Genomic DNA, 23,112 nt, shown 5'->3' on the forward strand with positions numbered 1-23,112 from the left:
TGGGACTTGCATTCATCTGAATGTAAAGACCAGTCACCTAGGAACTGTCTGTAGTCGATGGAAAGAAGTATTGTTTCCATAAAATGATTCTTTCTGTCCAAAGACAGATTTCAAAGATAAGCTTCAGGAATACTATAAAGAACAATTTATTTCTTTGTTTGCAAATTCGTGTTCAAGCAGGATGAGTTCAACAATCTCCAGACTACAGAAGAAATTATTGCTTACATATTGATAGATTTTTTTCTTACAACTTTGCATGTGCTCTGTACTCATCCCTGTTAATGTGTGGTATACCACATCCAGTACTGTTTGAAATATAAAAAACTCAGCAACGGATATGAACTCTTCATGCCCAGTTCTCCATGTGTCTACAATCCTTTCATTTTGTAGGGAACACAAATCCTCAACTGTTATATTGCAGTCAGGTTTATCCCCCATTCCATCTGTTCTGCTGGCTATTTAAGAAAAAAGGAGAGGTAAATGTTGTTTAGGGATTCAAATTCACAAATTGCTCCAAGTAAGCGGAGTTTCAATATCAGCTTAGTGTGTTCATCTATTCTGCTGCAAATGTGAGGCAAATAAACATATTTTGTAAACTTCTCTCTAGAAGCTTCCTTTTGAGAGGGTGAGAAAACAATACCTAAAAGAGGGAAAATAAAACACTGCCAAAACTATAATGTCTTCTCACCATTTCAACACATATGAATATTTCATTGCTATTTATAATAAGTAAAAAATGTATGATTTTAAGCTTTTCACTGAATTTATTTTCTCAAGTTCTATTCCCTAAATAGAGTTTTTAGAAATCCCTGCACCTGCAAGAAAATCTGTCACACCTGAGAAGGCCAGCTGTCAGGATTTCAATTCCTCAAGAAAGTATTTTATCAAGCCCTGACTTACAGAAAATACAGCATAATCAGTAGCTTTCATTTAGTAGTGGAGGCTGATATATACACATGATTTTTGAATGAGAAAAAAGTTTTTCCCTGCAGGTTCAGAAACAAATTTCACAGGACATTTTTAAAAATTATTGGCTTATAGTTTCACATAATTTGTCTATTGTTCTTTGATTAGATCTATAAGATCTAATGATCTTATCTTTACTTTTTTCCATTTCTTAGTAAAGTGAAATTTTCATAGTGCTACAGTGTCAATCTTACACTTTTAAAGTAAAAAGTATATCACAAAATTTAGTAAAATGTTTTCAATATTTTGAAAACTATTTTTGTAACTTTTCATGACCAGCCCAGTTTATCAGCCCAGTTTTATTAGCCAAGTGTATGAAAATAAAACAGATTACCATGATGATAATAATTTTCTTTTCCAGTGAAAAATATGTACAGAAAACTTACGATAATGAATTTGCTTTGGAGTTAATGGCTAATTAAACTACTGAATCATCCTGTGATCAAAGTTCAGTTTTAATTCACTGAAAAAAATAATTATGAAGGTTATGTATAATTCATATTCTAGTAATCACTTTTGGTAAATATAAGAATTCATTTTTATTATCTAAATATAATGGTGAGACAAATATTCAGGTCCTGAAACTGGAAAACAGACTTTAATTTTAGAGTGCTTAATATGACCTTCTTTTATTGTTGTTTATTGCAATTTTTATTGGTTGGCTTTTCTATATTTTATAGATCTTATCTGACAGGTTACTTGAAATACATAGCTCCAGCTGAGAGATAAAAATTGCTAGTATATAAAGTATTACTGATAATCAAGTATCACTTCAGTCAACTAAGATCTGTAAAAGTGATTGTGAGGAAAAACACTAGAAGCTATTCAGGAGAAAAAATTTGATGCTGAAGGAATAGCATGAAGATTGCCTGTTGTTATTTGGAAGTCTGGCCTGTTTGCACAATCCCTGATAACCCCACTGTGTTTCATACAACAGGAGAACAGCAGGGACTCTTTAGCCTTCTGTAACTAGCTGCTCGTTATGAAAGAGTAAGGTTGTTCTTAGGTTGAGCTGTATGATGGATGGCTTACTGCAGCATGTGGGATTTAGATTTCTGCATTTTTCCTTGGCTATACTACTGTGTAAGGCTGGAATATGAAAAGTCCTAAAAATCTACTAGCCCAGGGATAAGCTGTCCATTGCTCTTCATTTATGGAAGCAATGTGTAACTCAAGGAAACAAAACAAACACAAAAAAACAACCCAAAAACTTATACAAGAACAGTTTGTTATATATTTGATCACCAGTATGTCTAAATTGCAAAACTTTTTGGTCTTGCCTTCTTGGTTACAAGAAAATTTTCTTTTCTTCCTGCCCTTATCCAATGACTGTGTTATTTGAGGTGAAGGTAATTGATCTTCAGGGTCTTTCCTAAAGGTTAGTCTTAAAGACTTAACTAAAATAAATTAATAATATAAGTAGAACACATGCATGTGAAAAATTCATTACAAATACAAACACATCAGTTGATTGTACACACACAGAGTACATATTTTTGTTAAATTAAATAATTCCAAACAAGGAGAGAGATTCATTTTTTGCATCATTTTAGAGAATTAATTAGCCAAAATAAAATCAGTAAGGTAAGAAAAAAGGACATGCAGCAAGAAAAGAAAGAACTAATGGTAAGGATGCTAACCAGGGGCTTAGCACACCTGATTTTAACTCTTCTGGTAGCCTCAGACTGGCTGTTGACCTGTGATAAAACTTTTAGGGCTAGACTCAAAAGAATATTTTTGGTCAGCTCTTTTAGAAAAGCTCTTATTTTAGGCAATACGGGCTTAATATAAAGCAACATTAAGTGCAACTTGGGTGAAACGAGTCCTCAAAGTCAAGAAATCATTATTAAAAAGTTCTGTCTTAAAGTATTTGGGGACATGAATCATCTATATCTGCATATAAAAGCTGAAAAGGCACTAGTTTGTAATCTGACGCCAAATGGCACTGAATAGCTTGAATATGTATCCCTTTGTAGTGACTCTGCCTTGGAAAAAGGTAATTCATGTGGTAAAGAACACAAACAGGGAATGAACTGATGGATAAGTAGGAGAGACAATCAAGGGTCCAGTGTATGAGTCTGAGAGACAAATTTAAGTTTTGCAGTGAAAATGCCCTAGTCATTTGCAATTAAGCTCACTTTACACAAATTCTGTTGCCTGGAGGTCACATTTCTAGTCTAAAAATCTTGATTCCTCTTCAGCTCACAGAAAGATATGGGAGTCTCCATAAAATGGTTAATTCTATCTCAAAACAGGAGTTATGGTTCTTTTAAAAGTTCCCCTCTTTTTCTATGGAGGATGATTCAGATTTCCAGACTGCAGAACACTCAAATTACATTTCTGAAAGTAGCTATCTCTATTTGAGTCAAATTTAAATTTGTATTTTTTTTTTTTTATTTACAAAGTAGGTCTATATTTTGATTTATTACCTGAACAAAAGAATTTAAAAAATCAGACTGCTTAAGTATTTTGGAGGCAAGAATGAAATCAAAATAAGATATGCAAGGGGGCACCAGCAGTCTAGTCTCACTGTATCTGAAATAAAGCCTTGAATAATGAACTTCTGGTTAGTAGTAGTGCATATCTTCAGCCATGACTTACGGAACTAGTCCAGGAAAGGTGACAGTATTCAAAACTGTCCCCCTGTCCAATATTTTTCATTTGTGGGTTTAAGCTAAAATCAATGTGGTGATGTTCAGAGATTCTCTATTTGCCAAAAGAGACGTAAGAAAAGGCTAGTGTAATGACTTGTTTTCACAGTACTGATTCCTGGAGAGTTACAAGCTACATCTTCCACATATTCTGTTTTTTTGTTGTTTTGGTCGTTGTTTTTTTTTAAATAGATGATATTTGAAGATTACATTGCAACAGAAAGAAAAACTGCTTACTTTCCAGATTATTTTGAAAGGAAGAGCAGATGGGATTAGTTACCTAACTTTAAAAGTAGGAGAAAAAGGTCTTCAGATCTAAGCTGTTCATCCTTGGATCTTTTTATAACCAATTGAGAGAAAAGGGGGCTTCAAAGTCATAATTTATCTCATCTTGAGTTATAAATCTAAAAGTAGGTTAGATCACTTATGTCCTTAAAATATTTGTTTCTTTCCATTGATTTTAGAGAGATCCAGGAGAGAATAGGTGACATGTCCACAATAGATAGTTGTTTCCTCCCTCAACCCTGTATTGCCTTAATTAGATTCAGATAAGAAAGAATCTGAGATACTTCTTTCATCACTCTCTTCTGAATTTTCTGATTTTCATTTAGAGTACAGAGCCATATGAATGTAAAAGTAACTACTTGATCCCAAGACCAATTTTCTACTTCTCTATTTGCCCACCTTTCTAGTATTACAATTTAGATAACATTATTTTTATAACTTATGAGTACTCTTTTAGGCAAGGAAAGACTAGGTATCACTGCAAGAGACCTTGGATTAATTTATAGGTTATCTAGCAAGCTAATCCTTTGTAAAAAGAGATGCTTTCTGAACTCTCCTCCTTGGGAGAGATAACTTGCAAAGCTTAATAAAATTCCATTATTATTTCTTTGACAATCCTTTCAGATTCCTTCCCAGCACAGAGACTGAAAAAATTAGAGTGGATTCATATTTAAAATGTAATATTTAGTTAACCTGAGCAAACCAGACACAAACCATTTCCTGGCACATGCATCACAAGAAGATCATCAAGAGCTGGCAGCATGAATTCACCAAGGGGAATTCATGCTTTACCAACTTGATAAACCTCTGTGATGAAAGAACTGGTCTGGTAGATGAGAGAATAAGAGTGGATATTATCTATCCAGAGATCAGTAAGTCCTTTGACACTGTCTCCCACATGATTCTCATAGATAAGCTGTTCATATATGGGCTGGATGAGCAGACGGTGAAGTAGCTTGAAAACTGGCTGAATAGCCAGGCCCAGAGGGTGGTGATTAACAGCACAAAGTCTAGTTGAAAGCCAGTAACTTGCAGTGTACACCAGAGGTCTATACTGGGTACAATCCTATTAAAGATTTTCATTAATGATTTAAATAATGAGGCAGACTGTATCCTCAGCAAGCTTGCAGATGACACCAAACTCAGAGGAGTAGGTGATATACCAGAGGATCGTGCTGTCCAGAAGGACCTCAACAAGCTGAAGAAATGAGCTGAAAAGAAAATGCAAAGTCCTACACCTGCGGAGGAATAGATCCATGTACCAGTATATACTGAGTGCCACTCAACTGGAAAATAGCTTTTCAGAAAGGGGCCTGGGTGTCCTGGTGGACATGTTGAATGTCAGTCAGCAATGCGGCCCTGCAGCAAAGAGGGCTAATGGTATTTTGGGTATATTTTTAGAAAAATTATTGCCAGCAGGTTGAGGCTGAGAGAGTTGGGGTTGTTCAGCCTGGAGAAGAGCCATCTCTCTCTCTGGGCAGACCTTATTGCACCCTTTCAGTACTTAAAGGGGGCCTACAGGAAAGGTGGGGACAGACTTATTAGCAGGGCCTGTTATGGTAGGAAGAGGGGTACTGGTTTTAAAATAAAAGAAGGAAGATTTTGGCTAGATATAAGGAAAAAATTGACAATGAGAGTGGTGAAACACTGGAACGGGCAAAAACACTACAGACTGAGGTGGTAGTTACCCCATCCCTTGAAACATTCAAGGTCAGGTGCAACTTGATCCAGTTAAAGGTCATAGAATCATAGAATCATAGAATCATAGAATGGTTTTGGTTGGAAGGGACCTTAAAGATCATCTAGTTCCAACCCCCCTGCCATGGACAGGGACACCTCCCACTAGACCAGGTTGCCAGGTGTCCCTGCTTATTGCAGGAAGGAGTTGGACTAGATGACTTTTAAGCGTCCCTTCCGACCCAAGCTATTTTATGATTCTGTGATTCTTTTTAGTGGTGCCCAGTGACAGGACCAGAGAAAATGGGCACAAACTGAAGCTCTGGAGGTTCTCTCTGAACATCATGAAACACTGTTTTTTCCTCTGAGGGTGACTGAGCGTTGCCCAGGGAGGTTGTGCAGTCACTATCCTTGGAGACATTTAAAATCTGTCTGGACATGGTCTTGGACAATAGGTGGCCTAGCTTCAGGAGGAACGTTTGACCAGCTGACTTCCAAAGGAGCCTCACAAACTCAACTATTCTGTGATTCTGTGAACCTTGAAACAGAATTCATATTTTGAACATACACAATTCTTAAAATCATCTTAAGAGTTACAGTTCTACCATCTTAATTCTCAGAAGAGGTAAAGAACTAGGAATAAATATTTAAATAATAGTTCCTCTGCAGGACCTCAAAAAGTAGAATATAAATACCTGAATGGCATGATTGATAAATATCAGAATCTCTAAGTTGTCCAGAAAATTTGTCCATTAAAAAAATGTTTTATTAATCTAGAAATAGCCTGCAACAGAATATACAAATTTGTTTTGTACACTTTTTGTGAAATCAATGATGAACCTGTAAAGAAATTTAATTTTACAGGTCAGGCTAAACCCTGTTAACATTCAAATTACTAATTATTTAACTCTATTTCTATGTTATGAGTAGCATGCTATCTACATATTAAGATGATTCTTCATTGCATGATTTTAAGAAAACATAAAGTCACTAAATTCTTTACAAGAGATTACACTATATTTTCCATGATCAATTGAATCACAACTAAAATATCTTTTTATATATAAAGCTTTATATGTAAATAATTGTATAAATAAACAGCTTTTGGAAAACCAACCAGAATAATAAATATTTATTTCAACATGTACACTACAATAAGTACAGTTAAAATTTATCTTTTATTTTCCATTCCTACTGGTTTCATTAGTTTTAACAAAGTAATATTATATTCACTTCCAGGAACATTTAGAATTCCTTAATGCTTTCCAAATAATAATATTTTTTAAAAAGAGTAAAATTTTTAAGAAAAAAAAGTTCTCTGGGTTATCAACTTTTAAGCCCACCTCAGGTAACTTGAAAGACTCCATGTGTACATTCCAGGAATTTTGTTCTTAAGCAGAGAGCTGCCAGTTTGACTAATTCTCCTAGTCTTCTTTAAAAAAACCCTAAAATCTGGATATCATACAGTGGCATAACAAAGCAATGGAATAACACTTCACAGTTTAGGTTCATAAATCAGTAAACATTTTAAAATTTTGTATTTCACAGCATTACACAAAGATCTCATGTCATTACTGGGGGAAAACATATGTAAGAAATTAGGTCAATATTGTGTTTTTTAAATCTTTTAGGCACTTTAGTATCCTTAAAACTATGGCCTATACAGCTTTATGAGAACAGGAAGGAAAATTTAAAATATGTAATATAATATCGAAGTTGGTAAATCTCAACTCAATCATTTTGGCAGAAATAACGTATTTCCTCCAAACTCGGTAGCTTTGTCATTTGATTCCTTGATAAAAGAAAAAAATCTGACTTCCTCCTGATTTTTTACATTTAATGGGACAAGGCATACTAGCTGTTTGCCTAAGTAACCAGATGACAACATTGCACCTAGTGGAGAAGTGTGTGATTGTTCAACTCTTCATTTTTAAATAGACATCTCAACTAGCTATTTTCAAACTGAGAAGCCTTACAGATATGTATTTGTCACTACAGGTGAAATAGCTGCCTTGAATCAAAGTTGGTAACTTATCCTGCAAGTGAACACACTGATCTATGCAGTTCAATTGTAAATTTTATACTAGATTTAGTTTAAAGAGGCAGGTATCATGAAAAATCTGTGTACAGACTGCAGTGAGTTAATAAATCAATACATTTAAAACTCTAATAAATAAGACACAACTGTCAAGTAAAATAAATTCCAAAGATTAATTCTTTCAGAACACAGCTGCAAGCATCTTCAATTTAAACCATGACACCTGAGTAAAGATTAATTTGGATGTTACCATAATGACTTGATGAAGTTGGTCAGACTAGTCCTGCCAGCTGTTTTACCTCATTCTAATAAAAAGCTTCTGGAATTCAATTTAAGGTATAAAGGCCTTGTCAGTATACTCTAACTTGTGAGAATGGGGCATGATGAAAAGGGCATGCTTGGTTATCTTTGTTTATTCATTTTTTTCCCATACAGAATAATGTCATTATAATTTTCTTTTTAAAGTTAAATACCAAACTCAAATACCAGCATTTGTTACTGAAAATCACATAAACTTTTCTTCTGAAAGATCTTTCTTTAGAAGCTAACTTTAATTGATTTTTTTTTCAGCAGATACTGCTTCACCATATGGCAGCAGGCTTTTAACTAATAAGTTGGCACTTAGAGAAGAAAGGGAAGACTATTGTTTATGGTTAACTTTAAATCACAGGTGCAGTTCCAGATAAAAGGAGTGTGTGCAAGTGCCAGGAAGGCACAGCAGATTTAATTACATTACTTGCCATCTCAGTGAAACAAACAAGGACTGATTATTCAGTTTTGACACATTTTAAACTATGTTATTTTCCTTCATGTCCATGAAATTTCTTTAGTATGAAAGTGATGAAAGCTTATTAGACTTCACTAGGAGTCTCCATGAAATGCTTTATTGTGATACATCAGCGTCTGTGTGTCCCAGAGAAAGGTATTTTATCAAAGCATTTAGATGAAACTGTTTTTTAAAAGCTTGTTTTCATGAAAGTAACCTATTGTTTGCTTCAGCTGGTAATTCTGCTTATGTCAGGGAATTAAAAGAGCTGGAATTACTTTGTGGATGCAAGTATTGCTTCTAAATGCCACCTCAATGTGAGAAGGTCAGGCTGGCACAGGGGGTCAGGTTAAGGCTAAGAGACTACCAGCCAATTTAATTTTCAGAAGGCTTCACCCGAAGCTCTACATTAATCTTTAGAGTTGGTCATATATCTAATTCTGCAAACCAAATGACAAATTAGACAAGTTAATTAAAACATCCTCCAGGGGTTACCTTGGATTCAAGTAAATTAATAATATAAAATACTTCTGAATACACAGGTGGATGAGACTCAGAAAAAATAGAGTAAAATTGCAGAGATCACGGGTGGAATTCAACTCCAGATTGTATAGCCCTGAAATAAAGTGTCTAGATGTGGTGTCTGTTGTTTATGAATTTCAGCTGCTAGAATACTCAAAGAAAAACAAAACCATAATTCTTTGGTCTCATCATAGGGATCTCATGCCACCTGAGGCTCATTAGGGTAAACCACCTGGCTGTAAGCTGGAGATCCAGAAAGACATAGTCTCCCTTAAGATCTGTATCAGACTCCAGCTTTAGGAGTGCTTCAGATACCCAGCCACTAGAAATATTTTTAAGCAGTTATGTTTGACCCCCATTTAATGTGGTTAATGGAATCTGGAGATCTAAATCACCTTATGGTAAATTTAGTTGTTTACGTTCCATTGCCTGTGATAGTTTGTTATTCCTTGATTTAAAAAAAAAAAAAAAAAAAAAAAAAAAATGAAATGTTTTTCATTAGTAGCAGTGTCGATAGGCTGGTATAAAAGCCTCACTTTGGAAAACAGGTCAGTGTTGGAAATGCAAATTCAAGTCATAGTCAGTGTATTACTTTATCCCTAAATTTTGTCTTTTGTCCTCAAAACGTGATATATTAATGATTTTCTGTTTGTAGACATGATGTCTAATGGAAACGTTCACAACCTCCCCCTTCCACCCTGCCTTCCATTATTCATTGACTAATCTCTTTTCTCTTCTACAAATTACCATGAAAAGATTTCAATTTCATATTTGAAATAGTGAAATTGGAATAGTGAAATAATTTGAATATTTGAAAGAAAAGCAAGTGAAGTTTAACAGCTTTCCTGTTTCACAGAAACTGAAATAAAGCATTTGTAAAGACAAGTATAGGTAGATAAATAGTAGTATTGGCTCTGAGCTGCAACATCTGTGTTACGATGTTTACTGCCACAAGTTAGATATTTCCAGATGGAAACAATGTTGTAATTCATGAATTTTCTAGGGAAAAGAGTTTGTATGCTCTTGAAAAGAAGATAGCCACTTTGGTGGCTGCATAAAGAAAACTCCACAGTTGCGTTAAATAAAACAGATTTGTTACCTGAAGGAAGCAAAGCTTCTTTATTGTCTGAATAACGAAGCAATGACTCATGCCCAAGTTACCACACTGCTTTCAGACAGATAAATTGGTATAAAAGCTAGAGTAATACAAGTGAATCAAGACTATATTTTAAAATACATTGCAGTCATCACTTTATTAGAGACTTTTAATAAAGCTGAATGAATAACTATTTAACTCAACTTAAAGCTTGTTGTCTACCTAAGGTGGTGAGACACTGCTTTTTACGAGAACAAGCATATCAGGGAGGGCAAATGGAAACTTATGAATGTTGTTAATCGATGTTGATTATGTTTTTTCATGCTAACCACAATTGGTTTCCCAGTGAGCATTTGGAAACATTTTTCCCTTCATCCTGCAGAGGAATTGGTCTGTTACTTTGTGTGTTTTATTTTTCCTTGAGAACAGGGATCTATCTGGTGCACAGGAAGTACCATCCAGAAGTGAAAACAAGTATGTGAACATCCTCATGCTTGACAATAGAAATGGTGCATTAGAGTTGCTTTCTTCTAAGAGCCTTCTATCAAAACTCTAAAGACCAAAGAGCCAGGGAACCTCTTTGTGGACAGTATTTGTGCCATGTGCTCTGCCTGAATTCAAGGTCCCTCCAATGCAGTACAACATGTAAGGTTATGGAAGGGATGTAAGGTTATCTATACTCTTTTTTATTTTTCATGTTAGCTCTAATGGTATTTCATGCAATACTTTACGGTGTTTTTTCAGTCCACCTTTTTATTGGGCCTATCAGAGACACTTGCAGAGGTGCATTACATCACCCAATTTAGATATAAATCAACAGTTTAGGAAATTATAGACCATTATTTGGAAATTTCTTATGAATAAATTTTTTGGGGATTTGCATTTGGTTCTAAATACTTAACTATACTATACTTACTATATATCATACTATTTACTCAGGTTCTAGTGTATATACATTCACTTGGAAGAGTCAGTTTCTCAGAGACTGTTCCTTTGACAATTCTGATGCACTGACGTTATGGAATTCCCCTCATAATGAAATAAAGAGGAAAAAAAGACTTCAAATAGCAGACAATCTTAACTTAATCCTTTTACTAATTATTAGTGATTATGGGCCCTGTTCACTAGTTTAACTGCAAATTTCAATTGGATTTTATAATGTAGGACCTTAAACCCAACAGATGTAAATATATGGATCTCTAAACAAAGACTATAACTTCATAACTAATCACGTAGTACATTGGACATACTATAGAAGAAAAATTATCTTTGTATTTTCAAATCCTTAAAAATGCATACGTGGTTGCCTTGGGTGTAACATGCTTTTAGCTGAATTTATTTACAAAATCTGAAGGAATAGGTAATGATTTCTTCAGGCTCTAAGTCAATATCTAAAATTTATTCTGGCTACTAAAACATACTGCCCTCTGTGAGTCATCTTCAGCATGTAAGAAGGCTCAGCTAATTGAGGAGACAGAACTAAAACAAGTATTTTTAAATCTAAGCAATTTAAAGGATTTTCAGTCACAAAAAAAAATGTCTGAAATAGCATATATAGATTTCCAGAGAGCACTCAGAAGCTGAAAAACTTTGAAAAAAAATTAATATCTAGGAAGTTCAGTTTTAAACATTATAATATTAAGGAAGGCTTTCAAACATTAATAAAGGAAGAATAATAAAGGCTTAAAAAATTCTGCTAATGGTTTAAAATATTGATTTTTATCAGAATTTTTCTCTCCCTATTAGTCTTACTGAGAAATTGGAGAATTGATATTAAAATATTTTAAAATTTAACTAAAAAATTAACAGAGAAGTTAAAAAATTATTTTGGTTTATAATAATTTTGCTGTTTGGTAAAGAACCCCACAAATGTAAACAAACCTATGTTATCTATTATTTATATATTGGCTAAGAAATGAGTCCTGTTCATTACAACTTTTGCCCAGGTCCAATCTTACAAGTTAGTGAAGCTAACACGTAACCTTCCGTTGAACTAGTAGTATAGCTGTTTATAAGTAGAATGAAAATTACAAAAAGAGAAAAAAAATCAGTCTTATGTGTATGTCTGTTAGTTCTGTATTGTAAGAACCAAACGGAAACACTCTGAAATCTAAATGCAGAAGGCCTACAAGTGTGTACAAAGGCATTCCCTTTTAACAGGTGGCAGTGTGAAACAGGTGTAGAATATACAGTAAAATAACAGTATTTTTAGCATGAAAAATAATTTTGAAATACATATACAAACTTTTCCTTGGAAAATAGAAGACAGCATAAGCCATTTTTTTTTTCTGCAAAGAATAAAACTATAGACATGAACTGCAAATTAAGTGTGGAAAGGAGATTTTACACATGTGGCAACCTCTGATTTGAAAGTCAGTTTGAGTAACTGCATTGGCAGCTGAACTTTTCCTATAAGAAATTGCAATAATTAGGTTACAAAAATAACTTCTGAAGAGGTAGGACTTATATAAATAGTATTCAACAGGATGAGAGTTACAGGAATTATGACTTTGAGTCTATGCATGCACACAGTGGGAACTATTAAGCAATCATTGTCTGAGATTTGTTGTTGCTAGTTTCTTGAAGAAAACCTGGACTAATAACATTCAGAATGTGGAGAATAAAAGGAAAAAAATCATAAATCATGATTCCTATTTGCATTCAACTAATTTAATATCAGATTCTAAGTATATAGGATTATGGTAAACAATAAAACATGTAAAATATATTTGGGTGGTTTAATATACATTATCTGTCATTTTACACAGAATACAATTAAAAGGTATAAAAAATGAGGAGTATATTAACAAAAAAAAGGTTTGATACTGCTTTACATGCAAACATAACATTGTTTAGAATTCTTTTAAAAAAGATTCTTGTCAGTCTGTAAGACAGACTAGTACTTAATAACTTACCATTGTTACTCTGTAATGGAATGAAACTTCAATAGAATTTCTTCCAATGGAATTTCAACAACAATTTTTTGGCTCTGCAGCTCATTTATGTACACTCTTGGATTTCAGCTATTCATATTTAAACACTTTAAACAGTGTTTCTGGTACGTTTTGGAGTCTTTTTTCCCCAAATGACATTGATACTAAGATCATCTGTCAAGTTGTGAAGTGAATGATACTTTAGTTGAGAAGGATATCTTTGATAATATACATATATACCATCTACTCAATAAAAGCAGAAAAAATAATTACATTTTAAAATAACTATCTATTATTTAAAAGGTTCTATGGCTTAATTTTATTTTCTGGGATTTTTTTTTTCTTTGGTTTTATTGTTGCTTTTTTTCTAAGTCTTGGAACATAAATTATCTGTGGAAACAACAACTTTAATGTTATGTCTCTTCTATATTTCACTAGCTAAATATTAATTATTAATGCTTCAGAGATGCTATACAATGAGAAAGATCTTTAGTCAATGCAGATCAAAGTAACTGTGTCAGCTTAAGGCACAGCAAAATGAACATTTTGAGGTCTAATTTATCTATAAACTATAATTAAGTTTCCAGATAAATAATTAAATAATAGAATTTTATTTTAGTATTAGATATCTGTACTTCATTTATTTATCTACTAACAACTAAGCTTCTATAAAGCAAAGTTGTAAAATTCCCTAAACCCCATAACATTTAGACCATTGCATCACTGCTGTCATAAAGCAGCTGCAAGAAAGGCATTACATGAAACAGATATGTAAAGAACTGAGACAGTTTGTAGCTAAAAGGAAATGGTAAATAATGCTGTTAATGCAACTGTGTTCTTTATTCTGGTATATGATCTGAACTGGTGACTTCCAGAGATTAAAGGATTTTTCTTTAAGAGACAAATTCGATAACACATCCTACCCTGTATTAGTGTATGCTGGCTCCATCAGACTGTGTTTTCAGGCTTGTTAAAAATGAAGAAAAAAAATTACAAGAAAGGGATGGAATGAGAAGGCAACAAGCATGTGGTTTTGGACCAGAATACTTGGAAAAATACCCAGGTACAGTGACATCTATAGAAAATTATTTTGTAAGGAGATATATGAAACACCATTCAATATGCTTTTTGTGATTGATACAGGGAGTATCAGTCATGAACAACAAATTTATTCCAAGAAAAAAACCCAATACATTTATGTCTTAACAATCTTCTTACTTGACTTTGATTTGAACTTTAGAACTATACATTGAAAATGACATTTTCAGTAGATTCAGGTATTTTATGGCACTTGCTATAGGTTTCAAAAAACAGTTGGTGATTTGTGCTCACGGATACAGATCAAACAGTCAATTTTCTACTTGGAACTAGAGCTATAAAGCCATGCACAGACAACAAAAACAACAAAAAAGTATTGGTACTATAGAACCCCTCCTCAGTGTATGATATTAATGAAACATTTAAATTCCGGCTCATTCTTGCAAAATTGTAGAGGTATCGGAACAAAGATTCTTAACTCCTGTATTATATGGGTTTTACAGATCCACACATTACCTATTGCTATAAAAAGGAATGAAATTTTATGAGTTAAACACTTGCCAATGCTTATAGAAGCTTCTTATGCCACTGTGGTTCACAGTGGAATCTGATGATCCCCCTAGGCCATATGCTTTCATCATCATAAGTATCATCACTCTAAGATTTATTGACTTGGTCATTTTAGAAGTAAGAAAACAGATTAGTGATCTGAACAGCAGTGTGATTTGGACTGAAACAACATTATAAAAAACATATAACATTATAAAAGGATTCTATGAACCTGAAACCCTGCTGTCTCTATTTTCTCTAGCTCTGATGAACTGCTTAGTAGCATAAGACCAATTTTTAAAATCAAATAGACAATATCATAAAAATAACCTGAAGATTAGCTACTTTTTCTTCATCCTGTTGCCACAGAATGCAGGATGCATCAGACTTAACTTTCAGCCTTTTCTTAGATCCTCATATTTATGCGAATCAAGAACAGGTTCAGAAACCTGTTCCAAGGACTGGGATAGTGACAATTTTGAGTCACAGGAAAGTACTGATGACCAGAGTTTGCTCTCTTTTATTAGGAGACTCAAATCTGAATGTTGAGAAACTGTGGAACTGGGATAAAAATGAGATTCACAGCAGGGTCTGAGGGGAAAAAGCTGCCTTTTAAAAAAGTTGTATCTCTGTGAGATGCACTTTGAAAGTGTCTGTCGTCTTTTCTGCCAGAAATCAGCACAGGATTCAGTGTTCATAAACTTGTCCTCAAGCATCCTGTTAACACTGAAGGGCATACTTACTAAATATAACTAATAACTTTGACTTGGAGCTGTGGGAATGCACTCAAATGGGGATTGGGGTGTGAGGAGGGGAAAGTGTGTGGGAGGGGCATGTCTGGCATTAGCCAAAAACAAGAGAGAGAAAATCTCATCTCGATATGCAGTTTAATTATATATGAATTGAAATGCATCCAAAGTTACCCAAAACACCTGTAATGACAATATCTATGGAGACCTTCTGTAATCTAAATGTCTAGTGAAAATACGCCAGATAAATCACATCTAAGGAACGTGGCAATAAGTTGAAATAAAAAGGTAATGAACCATTTCTCTTACAGCTGTAAGAGAGGGGAAGAAAAAAAGTCCCTATTAATAGTTAAATGAATGGGTAAGTCCGGTTGGGTTTAGCTACTATAGAAGTAGGGATACCTATTACAAGCGAAAAATGTAGGTTATAGCCTGAAGGAATCCAATAAGGCAAAGCAAGTCTAATGTCCACTTCACCACTGAGTAGCTATTCAGCTGACTGCAAGGTATTATCTCTCAACGTGAAGATCATGAAGTAAAACTGTGTATTCCCACAGAACAAATATTTAGGATACCAAACATATGGACATATGGGCATCATCTAAGATAGCTTAGATGAACAGACCCACATCAAAACATGTAATAGAGAAATAAGTGGAGGAAAAAGTATCAAATGAAAAATTAGTCATATTCACTGAATTTCACTGAATTTCACTGAATTTTAGAGTTGGAAGGGACCATAGAGATCATCTAGTCCAACTCCCCTGCTGAAGCAGGATTGCCTAGAGCTAGAGCATGTTACTCAGGACTGCATCCAGGCGGGTCTTGAAAATCTCCAAGGAAGGGGACTCCACAACCTCCCTGGGCAGCCTGTTCCAGGGCTCTGTCACCCTCACCGTGAAGAAGTTTCTCCTCATATTTGAGTGGAACCTCTTATTCATGCTGAATTAGTTGAATGATACTGTTAAATAAGGGATTTTTGTCAGCAAAATCCTTCCTGCTCATTTACAAATGTACAGGTTGGCTAGAGGTATAAACTTGATATCCAGCACTTGATGCTGGTATTTACACCTACACTAGGTGCTCATTCTGTGGAAATGAACAGAATTGATAGTTGATATGAATATTATGAATATATCTTCTTGAAATCGCTAACAGTTAAATAGTGTGAGCTTAAACATATTTTTTCCAAAGTAAATTAAGAAAAGACACTCATGATAAACAAGTATTCAATTATCCCTGAACAGACTAATGTAGCAACTCAAGCTATATCAAGATATTTTCCTGCTTGTAAGCCCTATTTTTATATGCCATTTACAGTGTTCCACGTTGTTTTAAAATGTTTTCCAGCATGACTACATTTACCAAATAACCATACTATCTAAAGGTGTAAATTCAAATTTTCTCCTTTTGTGATCCATCCTTAAGATTCTTAAATGCCAAACAAATTGTTTTTCAGTTAAGGTCTGTAAAAAAATGCTATAAGAATGCTGGTACTCCTGATGAATTGTGCTTAATGTCCTATAAGTTATGATAAGCATTTTAAATTATTCTAGGCTCTGTTGGACAAATATTTCTTGTATTGCTGCATGACACTTCACTGTAATATGCATTGATGTGAAATTTTCATGTTTCTGAGCTTCACAATGAAATTTTGCAGATCCTCAGGGAAAAAAAAAAAAAAGGAATAAACCCCCTCAATTGTAAAATACCATATAACTCTAAAGTACCACATTTACTGTCAGTACTATATCAAAGGAATGGAAAAATGTGAAGAAATAAGGTCTTTATCTCAAGAAGCGTATTTGCATATAGGTCACTGTAAACTAACCCTCTACTATGTAGCTAACCCTTATTTTTACCATGCCGTGCTGAGATCCTTCTGCTGCCTAGTATGGAATTGGAAATACCATTCACTGTGGTGTTTTATTTCATTTAATGTTAAAGAATGCATCAGTAGACATGACATTAGCAAAAGCTGTAACTTTTTGCTATCGTTTCATTTTGCTCTCATATATCACTGCTTCCTAATCCAGCAAAAACCCATAGTGCCATTTTCCAGCCTCCTCCTGTAAAAATGCTGTCTGTTTAATACATATGAAGGATGGTATAAGTCAATCTGAATTGTATGGCCCTTATGCATTTGAGTCATTATCCAAATGAAATGTTTAGGATTCTTTTTTTTCCACTTAGGTGAGACCTGTGGTGCATTCTGAACAGAAACCAATTAGAATGATTGATACGAACTCCAGAAGGCATCATAGTGCATATCACCTTGTAAGGGCCGTTGTAGTGTTATATGCTTTTATACTGCGTAGAGGCAGAAAGTATTTTCAAGGTCTCCTGAAGAACATGTTGTGCATTTTCTAGAGAAGAGTTCTAAAGTACACCATTTATAGTTACTGATCAACAATAGTACCTTCAGCCTCATGATCTGTTTGCACATGGGACCTCCTTAACTCCATCTCTTGATTTTTCCCATGTTGGCCAGTGTGCTCTGTGTGCACTTAGGGAGTTAGACTTCACATGTAGCATCAGTATTGAATGAAGATGACTAAAAGTAGGCTCTATTTCGTCTCGTGTAAATGACATGATCTACATAATACTTAGTTCCTTTATAAGAAGAATTACCTAAATAATATGCATGTATTATTGAAATATACCAGATTAGATTAGCTAGAGACTAAAATTTGACATTTTCTCACAATTTTGTACTGTTATTTTTCTTCAATATGCTTCATGTAAATTTGTGCATATCTGCAGACCTACAAAATATCTTTTGCATTTTTGGTGCCTTTGGAAAGACTTCTTCCTTCTTTTTTTAACATTCCTTTCTTTTCTTTTTTCTTTTTTTCCAAGAAAAAGAAGCTTCCTTCAATGAGTAGATAAGGTTAAATAATTGTGCCCTAAGCAGAAGGAAATTTTTTGTTCCTAGAGGCATAGCATTGGATAGGATTTGTATCGTATCTAGTTATTTTACAAATAGAGTAGAACAGAGTGTAAATTTAAGTCTGATCCCCATCATGACTTCTAAAGTTTAAGTGTCTAATCAAATACTAAAAAAATAGTGCTTTCTGTTCACGATCATAAAATGTGCTGGACGTGTTCTAACATTTTGATCTCAGCTTTTTTTCTAACTCAGTTCTTCTATTGACATCATTACTTTCTCAAATGCGACTTGATAAAATAAAATACTATTGATGTTGTAGGTCTGCAAAATGTGTCAGATAAAAGCTGCTGTTTGGCATCCACCTCTGATGCAATTATGTTCCAATGAACATATCAAGTCAGAACTACAGGCGTGCTTCACCAATCAGATCAATCTGTGTCAATCCACATATTTCCTATTAAGTTTTTCATCTCTGTTTATTTGTGGAAGGTTATATTCACTTTACCATTTTAAAAATACAGGCTGCAGTCTTGAAATTGAATCCATGGAGGTTCTACTACAGTTGTTTCTCTTGGAAATTTGCTTTTCAATTATCTTTTAGTGCTTCACAGGAGACCAAGGTTGTTCAAGCTCATATCATTCTGAATTGCAAGACACAGAACCTTTCTCTCTTTCGTCTGTGTGACTCTAATTGAAATAAGCCTTTATAGATATGTTTTTCCACAGTTGCTGTCTACACTGGCTTTTCTTTTGTTTGATACAATTTATTTCTCGCAGTCCTTGAGACTTCTAACAATGTTTGAGTCATGCTTCAGGCTGTCAAAAGTAGTGGTATACTCACTACTAATTACTGTCTCTGCTGCCATTCACTTCAGTGACCAAAAAGAATCTGCAGAATAAATTCAGCTTCTGTATAATATCCCAAAATAATAATTTACATCCAGATCACCTCAAAAGACAGTCAAAAGACAGGGATTTTGTGGAAGAAGCTTTGATCTTTTTTTTTTTTGTTTTAAAGTGAAACTGAAAATTTATTTATCTTGAACCATATTTATTAGATTATGTGATAAAATTAATCTAGTCTCCACACTCACAAAGGAACACAGAGAGACCATGGCAGATGAGGAACCCTCAGAAATTCTGCCCAGCTATTTCCAAGGCCATCAATGGGGCCCATAAAAGGTCCATCTTCACAAGACCAGAGGAGCACAGGGAGGAACAACGGCAAGCAGAAACCCAAATTGATGACTTAGGGAGGGGTCCACCTTGTATGTATGCACATCCTACGTATGTACATTCATATAAAAATATATTCTCACCAGTAGACCCCCATTCTGCTCAGCAAAAAGGGGGCAGGATGAGGTCACTGGTGTTGTCTGTGTGAGTGCTCTCAAATACTGTCACAGAGAATCACAGAATATTCATGGTTGGAAGGGACCTTTGAAATCGTTGAGTCCAACCACACAAGATAAACCCAAAACCAAAACCCACACACACAAGCACAAAAGAAAAAACAAAAAAACTAAAACCACCCACAACCCAAACCAATGCACACACACACCACACCCACCCACAGAGAGACAAAACCCAACAATCTCGGGCATTAGAGCATGCCCTGAAGTGCAACTTCTATACATTTCTTAGATACCTCCAGGGATGGTGACTCCACCACCTCCCTGGGCAGGCTGTTCCAGTGCCTGACCACTCTCACAGTAAAGTAATTCTTCCTAATATCTAATCTAAACCTCCCCTGCCACAACTTCAGACCATTTCCTCTGGTCCTGTCATTATTCCCTTGGGAGAAGAGGCCAACACCCACCTCTCTACAACCTCCTTTCAGGTAGTTGTAGAGGGCAATGAGGTCTCCCCTCAGCCTCCTCTTCTCCAAACTAAACATGCCCAGTTCCCTCAGCCTCTCCTCATAGGACTTGTTCTCCAGACCCCTCACCAGCTTGGTGGCTCTCCTCTGGACACGCTCCAGCAGCTCAATGTCCTTCCTGTAGTGAGAGGCCCAGAACTGAACACAGTACTCAAGGCGAGGCCTCATCAGTGCCAAGTACAGAGGCACGATGACTTCCCTAGTCCTGCTGGCCACGTTATTCCTGATACAGGCCAGGATGCCATTGGCCCTCTTGGCCACCTGGGCACACTGCTGGCTCATGTTAAGCCAGCTGTCCAGCAACACCCCCAGGGCCTTTTCTGCTGGGCAGCTCTCCAGCCACTCTTCTCCAAGCCTGTAGCGATGCCCGGGGTTTTTGTGACCAAAATGCAGGACTCGGCACTTGGCCTTATTAAACCTCATCCCATTGGCCTTGGCCCATTGATCCAACCTGTCCAGATCCCTCTATAGAGCCTTCCGATGTAGCATATGAAGGCATGGACCGCGGTCAGTGATGCAACCAGAATCGTTTATTCTAACAAACAGGCAGTTTATATAGTACTAATGTATGTTCTTTCCCAACCGGCATGCCCCTGCAACTCCCAGGAGGGCGGAATTCCCTTTAATCAGTCAGGCCGGTAGGCATTGTTTACAGTGAATTAAAGAATAAACTTAAGTATGGCTTGAAGGTTTGCTTACCTAAGTATGAGTTAGCAAATATAACTTGGCTGACCACAAACAGGGGCCTACCCCCCTGCAGAGCTACGATAAGCAACAAGACAGGAAGGCAGGCATGTAGGTAGCAATCATGAGGCCAGCACAATGGTATCTTATCTCTGACAAATGGGGGGCTCCAAGAGGGAGGTAGCATATGGTAATGAATTACTGGAAACTAATGAATATGTTAAGACTCTTGGCATGAATATGTATGTGTCCTGTGCATATATGTTGTTAAACTGACTCTGTCTGGCACGCATATTTGGAGGAGTGAATCCCTGTGCGTCCAGTGCTGCAATAAAGAATACTTGCTTAATAGTCATCCGAACTATTGAGTCCTGATTTCGTCTTCCATGGCATTAATAGGTCACCTAGACTTGCTCACAGGCTGTCCACTGACAGTGTTCCTGCTTCTTCTATTCCTTCTTGGCATGAATATGTATGTGTCCTGTGCATATATGTTGTTAAACTGACTCTGTCTGGCACGCATATTTGGAGGAGTGAATCCCTGTGCGTCCAGTGCTGCAATAAAGAATACTTGCTTAATAGTCATCCGAACTATTGAGTCCTGATTTCGTCTTCCATGGCATTAATAGGTCACCTAGACTTGCTCACAGGCTGTCCACTGACAGTGTTCCTGCTTCTTCTATTCCTTCTTCTGGTTTTGCTTCTTCCACGATCCTGTTCACCTACATTCCAATCCTCAAGCAGATCAACACTCCCACCTAGTCTGGTGTCATCTGCAAACTTACTGAGGGTGCACTCAATCCACTTATCTAGATCATCAATAAAAATATTAAATAAGACTGGTCCCATAACCGAGCCCTGTGGGACACGACTGGTGACTGGCCACCAACCAGATTTCACCCCATTAATCACAACTCGCTGGGCACGGCCATCCAGCCAGCTTTTTACCCAGTGAAGAGTACACTTGTCTATGCCATGATTCACCAGCTTCTCCAGGAGAACACTGTGGAGGACGGTGTCAAAGGCCTTACCAAAGTCCAGGTAGACAGCCCTCCCCGCATTGAGAAGGCAGGTGACAAGGTCACAGAAAGAGATCAAGTTGGGTAAGCAGGACCTCCCTTTCATAAACCCACGCTGGCTGGCCCTGATAACTTGGCTGTCCTGCACTTGCTGTGAGACCTCACTCAGGATGATCAGGCTGAGATCAGGCCTATAGTTTCCCGGATCCTCCTTCTGACCCTTCTTGTAGATGGATATCACATTGGCCACCCTCCAGTTGTCTGGTACCTCTCCTGTTGATCAGAATTGTTGATGGATAATGGAAAGAGGCTTGGTGAGCTCTCCTGCCAGCTCCCTGAGTACCCTTGGGTGAATCCCATCTGGCCCCATAGACTTATGCGTGTCCAGGTGCATAAGCAAATCATTAACTATTTCCGCCTGGATTATGGGAGGGTTGTTCTGCTCTCCATCCTTATCTTCCAGCTCAGGAGAGTGAACACCCTGGGGGTAGCTGGTCCGACTATTGAAGATGGAGGCAAAGAAGGCATTAATTATCTCAGCCTTCTCCTCATCCTTGGTAGCAATGTTTCCCGCTGCATCCAGTAAGGGATGGAGATTCTCCCCGACTCTCTTTTTGGTGACGTATTTATAAAAACTTTTTTTTCAGAATTGTTGATGGATAATGGAAAGAGGCTTGGTGAGCTCTCCTGCCAGCTCCCTGAGTACCCTTGGGTGAATCCCATCTGGCCCCATAGACTTATGCGTGTCCAGGTGCATAAGCAAATCATTAACTATTTCCTCCTGGATTATGGGAGGGTTGTTCTGCTCTCCATCCTTATCTTCCAGCTCAGGAGACTGAACACCCTGGGGGTAGCTGGTCCGACTATTGAAGATGGAGGCAAAGAAGGCATTAATTATCTCAGCCTTCTCCTCATCCTTGGTAGCAATGTTTCCCGCTGCATCCAGTAAGGGATGGAGATTCTCCCCGACTCTCTTTTTGGTGACGTATTTATAAAAACTTTTTTTGTTGTCCCTTATATTGATGGTCAGGTTGAGTTCCAGCTGGGCTTTTGCCTTCCTAACTTTTTCTCTGTATAGCCTAACAAGATCTCTGTACTCCTCCTGAGTTGTCTGTCCCTTCTTCCAGAGGTGGTAAACCCTCCTTTTTTCCCTAAGACCCATCAAGACCTCTTTGTTAAACCAAGCTGGCCATTTTCCCCACCCTGTAATCTTGTGCCTCTTGGGGACAGCCTGCTCCCGGGCCTTTAAGATTTCCTTCTTGAAGAGTGTCCAGTCTAATCTGAGGCTGCTGCCCACGTATGTATGTGTCTATATATAGGGGGGATGAGGAGGGGTGTGCACTTTCTGTGCTTGCACCTGCTGGGAGGGG

Source organism: Calidris pugnax, unplaced genomic scaffold (assembly GCF_001431845.1).
Source record: "Calidris pugnax isolate Ruff unplaced genomic scaffold, ASM143184v1 scaffold153, whole genome shotgun sequence".
NCBI lineage: Eukaryota > Metazoa > Chordata > Aves > Charadriiformes > Scolopacidae > Calidris > Calidris pugnax.